The following is a 10,664-nucleotide window of genomic DNA, read 5'->3' on the forward strand; positions in this document are numbered from 1 at the left end:
TCAGTGAGCTTCTTCCAGAAGGGTCAGTTCTGGAGAGGGGCACGTCTGACCACCCAGGTCTGTCTGCCCCGAGGACCCCAGGGTGAGACTCCTGAGCACTGGAGGACGTGCCTGGGCAAGTCCCCAGGACTTTGACAGCTTGATCTGCTCCTTCTGGCTTAGCCTGATCTGACTTGGTCATCAAAGTCCCTGTTGTCACTTTAAGGGGGGAATTGAAGTCCCTGTAGTTGGTAATGTTTGTTCGGAACACAGAGCCGGGAATCTGAAGTCACCAGCCTTTGGGAGACACTGGGAGGTGGACCGCTCACCGCGTGTCATACCCTTGACTTCTCGGAAAAAAGTCATCGTTCCCAAACTCCAGTGCAGATCCCGGGGACCAGTGCAGAAGTTATGTGAGGGCTAGAGCAAGTGCCAGGTGACGTGTGCTGCAGGAGTGGCCTCTCCACAGCAGGCCTCTTCCCTGTGGTCATCCTCCACCCGCCCAGAGGACAGACCCAGGGAAAGCTCTCGCCTTTGCCAGAGGCACCTACACGGAGGGCCAGCACGCCCTGTGCCCCGGGAGGTCAGAGATGGCCACTTCTCTGAAGGCTCACAGTGAGCGAGGGTGGGTTTTGCCCGGAATCCCCTCCTGCTGCAGACTGACCTCCGCTGGTGGGCAGGCTCTGTCACCCACTGGACCGCCACTGTCCCTGGATCATCTCCTGTCACAGGTCAACATGGGACCAGCAACGGTGGCTCTTTCTGCTTGGAAATGGATACCAAGAGCCTTCAGCCTGGAGGTAAGACCACCATCATCGTGGGGCAGAGATGGCGTTCCTACAGAGGAAGCCCAAGGGAAGCCAGCGTGGTGGACGGGACAGTGAGGGCTCCGGTGGCAGTCGTGGGCCTTGAAGCCAGCGTGCCTCTGAAGCACAGTGTGGTGAGGTCTAACCCACAGACACAGCCGCAGTGAGAGAGTGACTGAATAATCCAGTCCTGCTCTTAAAAATTCATGCAAAATTGACACTCTCCTTCATAATACATCCGTGTTTGTTTTAAAGGAAAAATGTGTTGAATTATTCACCCCGGAGGAGCGTTGACATTCCAAGGAACACGTCACGGGGGCAGTGTCTTCTCCCCTGCTTCAGGAGGACCCCAGTTTTGAGTTGCGTCTTGTTCAGTGAGAACGTAACTGCCTCTTTTACTCCTTTCAATCTTCCCATCCTGGAGGCAAGAGAAGGAAGAATTCAACACACAGAAACGGAGAAGAATCACCTTGTGGGGAGGAGGAAGCGCTGACCGCTGGCCACCTGTATCTGCAGCCCCATGGGCGACAGCTCACCATGCAGAGGGCTGGGCCTTCCTGGGTGCTCTGCGAGTTTTGGAGAAGGCTGTCTCGTCCTCTGGAGCTGCCGGGAGCCTCCCGCCTACCCTGCCTTTCTCCCGTCCTCTCCAGAGGCACCCACGCAGGGTCTTCAGGCCTCCTTTGTCTCTGACTCTGCCTCCCCCCTTCACTTCCCAGGACCCCTGTGGTGGCATACTCCCCCCATAACCCAGGGGCTCGTCCATCATGAGACCCTCCGCCATGCTGACCAAGCCCATGTCATGGAAGCACATCCAGAGTTTCTGGGGGTCAGCACGTGGACGACTTCTAGGACCGGTCATTCTACTAAAGCAAAAGAGGTTCAGCCTCCCCAGAGGCCAACAGGCAACTGCTTCTCAAAAGTCATTTCAGTCCTCCTGATGTCGGTGTTGAGCCCTATTTGATTTAACCTTTCCCTTCTGTGATCAAAATATCTCACGACCTAAAGGAGGAAAGTTTATTTCAGCTCTTGGTTTCCAAGGTTCAGTCCGTGGCCGCGCCCACTCCTTACTCCCCGCCCAAAGTGAGGCAGAACATCGTGGCGGAAGGCGTGGTAGAGGAAACCTGCTTAGCTCCCTTAGAAGGGCAGAGAGAAAGACAGTGCACAAGAAGCTCTCCGAGGGCCTGCCCCTTGACCTACTTCCTCCAGTGACCTACCTCCAGTTACCACCCGGCAGTGAGCTCCAGTGACTACTACATCGGATGGATTAATCCACTGAAGAGTGGATAGGCGTAAGCATTTCACCTCTGAACACTCCTCCACTGGCTAACCCATGGGCGGCTGGGGGAACCTCACATCTAAACCATAACAAGCAGCAGACCCTCCTGCTCTGCCTGGGATGTCGCTCACCACAGGGCAGGCACGGTCCCTCCTGGCCGAGGCTCTATTGCCTCTTAGCCCAGAACACTGCCCTTTCTGGTCACCAGGAGGCACTCACCTGCGGCAATCCATTTCATTGGATTCTTCCAGAATCCGCTTCCCAGGTCTCTCTTAATCAGTGTGTTTTCAGCCGTCACACGAGCAGTGAGACTCTGCTGCTCTGGGACTGAGGTCGCGGTTTCCGTCTTCCTAACAACAAGGGGTCGGCTTGTTGGACGGTCTGGATTCCTGGACTCCTCCCAGGCCGGGTCTGGACAGGCGTTAGCAGATTCCCCGACCTTTGTTTCCGTTCCTATTACAGAATTGGAACCGAGATGCTGTTTTCTTCCAGACCCTTCAGAACCCGTTGGCTCCACTTCTGTAATAAGGAGGTTGTTGAATCTCTGTCCATTTCCGTCTCCGTGGCAATCCTGGGACCTCTTCACACACTTAAATTGGGGGTTAACTGAGAGCGGTCCTGGGTCAGAGTCGGCTTCTGTGAGGTAACAATCGGGCGCCCTAGGAGTGACTAACGGAAGAAGGATGGACTTGCCTCCCCAGTTCTAGGCCTGGCGGGAAGTGTCCTGAAGTGAAGCCCGTCACTGGTCGGACCTCGACAGCAGCCATGTCCGACACCTTGGGCGAATGCTTGGAGCCCCAAGGAAACCGGGAAGGTTCATGTCTCCTGTGTTCTGGGGGGCTGAGGATGAAACCCAGGGCCTCACCCTGCCAGGCAGGTGCTCTACCACCTGCTGGACAGCGGTCTCGGGTGCAGCAAGGGGACAATCTGCTCTGCAAAGAAAAGGGGAGAATGTTTGTATTTTAGCTCCTTAGAAATAAAGCCACAGGCAAGATACAGATGAGTGGAAATAATGGTTTATAATGAATTTCACAAGAAAGGTAGCTGGTGAGATCGGGTCCAGGGCCATGGTTTGCTGACCACCCCCCCCCCATTTAAGCCAATAAACTCACCCCTCCCTACGCCCAGCCTGCTGTTGTTTTGTTCTCGTGCTTGAGCTAAGTTAACCTGGGTTCATAAGTCAAACTGTGCTCAGTAAGACTGGAGTCCTTTGCACTTTACTGGATGCACTCAGAAATGGTGATCCCAGGAGTCTGCATTCTCCGCCACGCCCAGAGGGTCTCACGCAGAGCAAAGGAGAAGAGCCCCGGGTGGAAAATCCCGGGCTCCTAACGCAGGGGCCTCTTGGGGTGGATCACTCCTGAGCAACTGCACTTGGCACAGTGTCACTAGGTTATTACACGGAGAGACAGCAGAGATGCTCACGTGTGCAAAGGGCCTCAGTGACAACCAGCCACCCTCTCTTTGTGCAGTGTGTGGGTTGGATCACTGAACAGGCCCAGCCTCAGGGCTGCAGTGGGGTGAGGTGCTCTTCCCGGCGGAGGTCACATGGAGGCAGATGAGTTCCGAGTGCCGAGTACGAATCCCAGTGCAGCTTCCCGTGAGCCGCAGGTCCTTGGGCTACTTTGCTCATCTCTGAGGTCTGGGTTTCCACGTCTGTCAGCCCTCACGGGGCAGAGAACAGTGAAGGAGAGAGCACAATGAGGGGAGGGAGGTCCTGTGGTTCAGTAGCCCAAAGGCCACCTGTGGGTAGAGGCTGCTCCCCAGGCAGTGCTCACATGGGTCTAGCAGGCCTAGCATAAGGTCTCAGGGTCAGGGAATGCCGGCCCCGCCCCCTTCTCCCCAAGACTTCCTGGCCACCAGGTGAGTGGTCTTATCAACTCAGGCACCTGCCAGGACGTGCTGACTTGCCACACGCCCCAAACCACAGGACCAGTTGGTTGTGGACGGAGACTCGCTAGCCTATAAGCCCAAGCACTTTCTCTCCATCCATGTTGTTTACCGTGATGGACGCTGGCTGACCAGGTGGGCACCCCAGGCTCCAGCTCCCCTGCATGGAGGTGGTTCCCGTGGGCACCTGGTGAAAGCAGGGGGCAGGGGCACTTTGTGAACATGTAAGAGCACAGTTGCTCATTTAGCACTTCAGGTTTCTATTAAGCAAACTGATAAGACTTATGATCTGTAATTGGAGCATGTTCTTTCTTTTCTTTTCTTTTTTTTTTTTTGCCTAATGACACTAATCTGTTTTTATCTTCGCCATTTAACGGAATCTCGTGATTAGCGCAGGCAAGGTTTTCAGGGATTTAAATCATTTGTTTGATGTTTTTGCTTTTAGGCATGTTTGATTATTTATTAAAATCGATAAAATCAGCTGTGTCAACTAGTTATTAAAACTATAATTCCTTTATTGGCTAATACCAGCAGGGCCGAAGCAAATGGAAAAACTACTCCCACATTGCATGAATTCTTGATTAGGAAGCAAGTTTCTATAGGGTGGCCTACATATTTTGCACTAACCGAAGCCTGTTTAGAACAAGTCTGTTCTATCTTTAGTCAATAAGGAAAAGGACCAAGTGGGTAAGCATATGTGCAACTCATGTTCTAATTTATGCTTTAAAATAAATACAAGTTTGGAAGAAGCAATGTGTTCTGATCTTCAGAAAAGAAATACCACGTACTCGCTGGGAGAATGGGGAGGAGCACCCAAAGAAGGCTCCCTTCACTTCCTTCCTTCCTGCCCCGGACGTGCCTGTCATGCAGTGGTCCAGAGGGGGCCTCCTTTACCCCTCCCCAGGAGTCGGGTCTCTTGTGGAGCCTGCAGGGGAGAACACTGCCAGTTCTGGTCAGGACTCCTGAAACCCTTGAAGAGCACCCCCTTTCCAAGTGGGAGCCAGATGTCCAGGTCTAAAAAAGCTCAGGCCAGAACATTAAATGATTAGATGCCATATGGAGAGAGAGAAGGCCATGCAGAGCAGTCCACAGAGGCGGGCTGGACGAGGGACATCTTCTGGAAGCTTCCAGCCAGTCCCATGGAGCAAAGCTGCCCAGGTGAGACCTGCCCGCACGCCTGATGCACGCCCCTGAAGCGGGACAGATCACTGACATTTCAAGCCACTGTGTCCTGTCCTCTGCTACTTAGCAATAGGTAAGGTGGGAGAGGGACAGAGAAACCAGCAAGCCCTTCAGGTAAAATACCTGATCCCCAGGTGCGCTTCCATGGGCCCAAGAAGAACGCTTCCTTCCAAAGAGATCTTGGAAGGAAGAGGTCCCCTTCTGGAACACCCCAGGGAAGAGGGACAATGCCGAGTCACCCAGTGGAGATGTCCTGGTCTGGAAGGAGTCGGGGCTGCAGCCTGGCGTGGCCCCTTAGGGAGAAGACCCAGGTGCGGTGGCTCACCTCCTGCTCCACTCTGCCATCAGTGCAATGAGAAGGGACATTGGGGGAGCAACGTGGACTGGGAAAGCAGCTCGTAGGGGTCCTTGGGACTGGGTGGTCAGCCACAGAGAGCCTGGGGGTGGATGCCTGTCACAGGATGCTTCTTTACCTGGTGGTGGCCTGAGGCCTCATTGTCCCACCTGGGACCAGACAGAAACCTGTGGACACTGAGGACACCCCTGTGCTCCTGTCGGACCCGGACACAGTTTCTGGCTGCCTGACCATGGCTCTGGCAATGGAGCCGGACCTTGTGGGTCCTCCTGGCCTGGGCAGCCCCTGGCTCTTCAGACACATTGGAGGCCCAAATCCAAGGACGGTGCCAACCAACAGGTCACCATAGTACAAAACCAGCAGGAAGATTGTCACTCACAGATCCTGAGCAGGGAGGGTGAGGTGGGCCAGGAGAGCAGCCCCCCGTCCCAGGGCATGAGAGGCCAGCAGGAAGAGTCAGGCAGAGAGAGAAGAGCCTAGGCGAACGAGAGGTCTGCAGGAATGAGGTCGCTTGAAGGGCAAATGCTGCGAGCCCACTAAAGGGGACTCCAGGCAGCTGGGGAGCCCAGGCTGCTGCAGAGACACCTCTGACCAGCATCTGAGTCACTGGGTGTGGGTCGAGCTGGACACCCAGTCCAGGGTCACCGAACCCTGCTCCTGGCTTCAGAAGCCTGAAGTCAGATTCAAAATGGAAGCCGAGGGCGGGGAGGGTGGCTGAGAGGTAGAGCTCCAGCCCTGCAGACCCGTGGCCCTGGGACCCCCCCCCAAAAGGCATTGAGATAGCAAGATTGTAGGAATTCGCAACATCCTCTGAGCTCCAAAAGTTGACCGTCACCCAGGTTTTCTTATGGGACATAGGAAATAATAAACCTGGCGATGAATACAATTTGCAATTTTCCCAACATCTTTCTATATCATCGAGATATCTTTTGAAAAATCAAGACATCCTTCATGACTGTCCAGGCTCATAACAAGGATAGTTGGTCCTGTGAGATCTGAAGCACCGTCCGGACGTGTACGAGGCTTGGAGGCAGAAACTCGCTAACCACAGGCAGCTCACAGTCAGGCAGCGCCTGTCTCCACACACACAGGGACATGGGAACAAAACGAGTTACCCAAAACACAGCACTTCACCCCTGATAAGTGAATAATTCAGCCTCTCTCCTCTGCAAAAGAAAGAAAATGAAAAGGAGGAAAAAAAAGAAAAAAAGATGCTTTTAACACTGTAGGATATTAAGTACCCAAGAGAAGATGGAAAGAAGATAGTAAATATATAAAATATATGCAAATTAAAGCAATATAATACCATTATCACCTGTCAAACTGGCAAATTAAAAAAAAATAATTCCCAATGAAGGCAAAATAGACACTTTGATTCTAAAAGGCTAGAATTAGTCACCAGCAGATACTTTACTGAAGAATATATTAAAGAGTATTCTTTAAACAGAAGGAAGAAAATCCCACAAGAAAGAATGGAGAGGTACAAAAGGGGAAAGAAACACAAAAAGGGTCCACACGTGGATGTGCAGAATGGATATCGAGTTAGAAGATAATCATCATACTATCTTGCTGGCTTTGCAACATTTAAAAATAAAATACACAAAGTCATATCAATCATTAGGGGTAAATAGCATCACAGTGGTGAGCTTTGAGTTCACAAAGAGGTCAAGCTACGATTATCAGACTCATAAGTCAAACACAGAAGCCGTAATCCTGTGAACACCAAAGGAGTATGAAGGAAATTTTCAACGACTAAAGAAAAGTGTGAGGTGATGAAAACTTTTAATCCGTCCAAAACAGCATAAAAAAAAAATAAAGGAAAAAGAAGACAGAATATGTTGGACAGATGGAAGACACCCTGTAACACGTCAATATTCACATTAACTGTAAATGTGCTAAATGCTCCACGTAAATGACAAAGACTACCCAACTGGATCTAAAAACAAAGCAAAACAAAAACCCAGTTTATGCTGTTTAATGGGGATACATGAATTGGAGCCAATTACTTTTAAGCAAGGTCAACTAACAATATAGAAGCTGTGAAATGACACAAAAAATATCTGAAGTCAAAAACATTACTGGGGTTGAAGAGGAGATCATTGAAATAATAAATATTTAACTCATTAGGAAAATATAAGAATTCTAAATTTGTACGCACCTACCAACTTAGTCTTAAAATGTTTGAAAAAAAATTGACGGAATTTTTCTAGGCAAATTCATAATAATTGTAGGAAATTTTAACATATTCTTTTCTTCACTGATAGATGAAGCGGGGAAAATCTGTAAGGATATAAAATATTTGAACAATGCAACCAGCAGATTCACCTTAAATCAAATATGCAGAATGCTGTCCCAACTGGAGATGACTCATCTGTCACCTGTACACATAACCATAACTACAATTGCCACCGATCCATGAAGAAAGTCCCAGCAAATTTCAAAAGGTTGGAATCAAGGAATATGCTAAGCAGAAGCAAATAAATCAGAAATTTAGGAACTAGGCTTGTGCTTCAGTGGTGTAGTGCTCGCCTAGCATGTATGAGACACTGAGTTCAATCCTCAGCACCACATAAATATAAAATATATTGTGTCCACCTAAAACTAAAAATCAAATATTTTTTTAAAAATCAGAAATTTAAAAAAAGAAAAGAAATTATGTAGAAAATATCATATACTCAGAATTTAAGAAATATATGTAGAATATTCTACTTAAAGCTATGATGGATGAGAAACCTTTACCAAAAAAAAAGTTGTCAAATTTGGATCAGAATAAAAATTAATGATAATGAGTGAGTGCGGCTCTTGCAAGCTGGGTGAAAGAATCATGAGTGACTTGGTGATCAGTTTTTCTTGGTATTTTTAGATACTTTCAGGTTTCACAAAGTTAGTATTAGTTGTTTTTTTTTTTTTAAATTCAGTAGGAATTACCTTTTTTACTTAGTGACTATAATGGTTTAGATATGAGTTGCCCCCTAAAAGCCCCTGTGTTAATGCAGGGATAGTTAGCGGGTGAGTGATTAGGTCACGGGGCCACACCTCATCAGTCCTCCTAGCTAAATGGTCGTAACTGTAGGTAGTTGGGGTGTGTGACGGGAGGAGTGGATCACTGGTCACATAGGAGTGATATCTCCTCCTTCTGGCTACTCACCCCCTCTCTCTGTGCTTGCTGACCTTCATAAACAGAATGGCTCTCCTCCCCACGCCTCTCCACCATGATGCTCTGCCTCACCTTGGACCACAGCAATGGAGTTGGCCCACCATGGACCGAACCTCAGAAGCCAATGAGCCAAAATAAACTTTTTCTCCTCTCAGTTGTTTTTGTCACATGTTTGGGTCACAGTGATCAAAACCTAACACAAGGACCACAAAGTTATTACACGTGAATTGTTACTGATTTTCTAATTGTTTATATTCTCAATCAGTATTCCTCTACCCACACGAGAGCCTTAGACACTGTTGGGTATTATTAAAAATATACAAGTTCTTTGACTCAGCAGTTTTCTTTCGAGAAATTCATCCCTAAAAAATACATCTAAACATCTGTCCAAAGTTAAAGACATAAGAATATGTTTTGCATGTATTTATATTCTGAGATATTGGTTGATAGACTGCTATGGTTTAGATATAAGGTATCCCCCGAAAGCTCACGTGTGAGACCATTTGAGAACCAGGCAGAGGTAAATGATTAGATTACGAAAGTTGTGACCTAATCAGTGAATTAGTGCAGTGACTGTAGGCAGGTAGGGTGCTGCTGGAGGAAGTGGTCCCCGTGGGGTGTGCCTTTGGGATATCTTGTTTCTGGTGGGCAGGGCTCTATTTTCTGATTCCCTCGTCCTCAGATGCTCTGTTCTGCCACACCTCACCTGTCAGCTTTTTTCTTCTGTAACCAAAAGAACGGACAAGAACAGTTAGCGGAGGCATTTATTCAGGAGCTCACAATTTCAGAGGTCTCAGTCCATGGACAGACACGCCCCTTGCTCTGGGCCCAACGAGAGACAGAAGAACTTCATGGTGGAAGAGGGTGGAGGAGGACAGCATGTTAGCACATGGCACCAGGAGGCAGAGAGAGCTCTTACTCCCAAAGACAGTTATAAACCCCAAAGGCACACGCCCAGTGACCCACGTCCCCCAGCCACACCCCACTTGCCTACAGTTACTACCCAGTTAATCCATTCAAGTGGATTAATGCACTGATAGCTTACGGCTCTCGTAACCTCATCACGGCACTTCTCAACCTTCTTGCATGGTCTCACACAGGAGCTTCTGAGGGACGCCTCCCATACCAACCGTGACATTAACTCTGGTCACTCAAACAAAGGGGAAGCCGCTGGAGCAATTTCATTGCCCACAGAAGGAACGGGAAGCTGAAGAGTGATGGGGACTTGGTAGTCCTGAACCACCCAGCACCTGATACTGCTCCCTTCTCTGGCCTGATGCCCTTCAAACATGATTCCACCCTCGAGTTCTCTGGTTGGAACTAAAGAGAATGAACTCAGGGTGCATCTCCCCCTTGGCTGTAGGGGACAGGGGATGGATGTGCAGTCCGGGGAGGAGCACACGAAACACAGAAGAGGCGATTCCCCAAGACAAATCCAGGGGGCTGTTTGGAGGAGAAAGAACCTCTGCCGATGGCCACACGAATAACACAGGCCACAGGACGCACTCGCACCAGGCACTGACATTTATGTTTTTAAAAAAGAGAGAGAGGGGATCCACACTGCATGTCTGCACGGGAAACGGCCTGAGAATGCTGGAAACATCTCAACCGCCACGTCTCCCGTCAGACCCTCGTTCCACGGGGGCAAGAATCCTGTGTCTTCATTTTCTGTGTCCCTGGTGGTTCACACAATCACTCACCACCAGGAGGCACATCATTAACAGAGGCAGAGGGGATTTTAAAAAAAAAAAAAAAAAAAAAAGGTAATTCTGAGCGGAAGATGAAACTGGAGAGTGACTGTTCACATTTTAATTTCTTTCCGAGTGCCTACAGTTTCCTTGCAATTACTGAAAGGGATGGAGATCATTAATAATCACAATTGATTTGGGGGCCCACATGCTCCTTACTCTAGGAACTCGGGGAATCATGGCTAAACCACGCTGCCCCGCCTCCCCTCTGCCTGAACCGTGGCATTGTGTACCTGCCAGAGAGACGGGCGCAGAGCAGGCCCATGGAGCT

The sequence above is a fragment of the Ictidomys tridecemlineatus genome, chromosome 16 (assembly GCF_052094955.1).
Source record: "Ictidomys tridecemlineatus isolate mIctTri1 chromosome 16, mIctTri1.hap1, whole genome shotgun sequence".
In the NCBI taxonomy this organism is placed as follows: Eukaryota; Metazoa; Chordata; class Mammalia; order Rodentia; family Sciuridae; genus Ictidomys; species Ictidomys tridecemlineatus.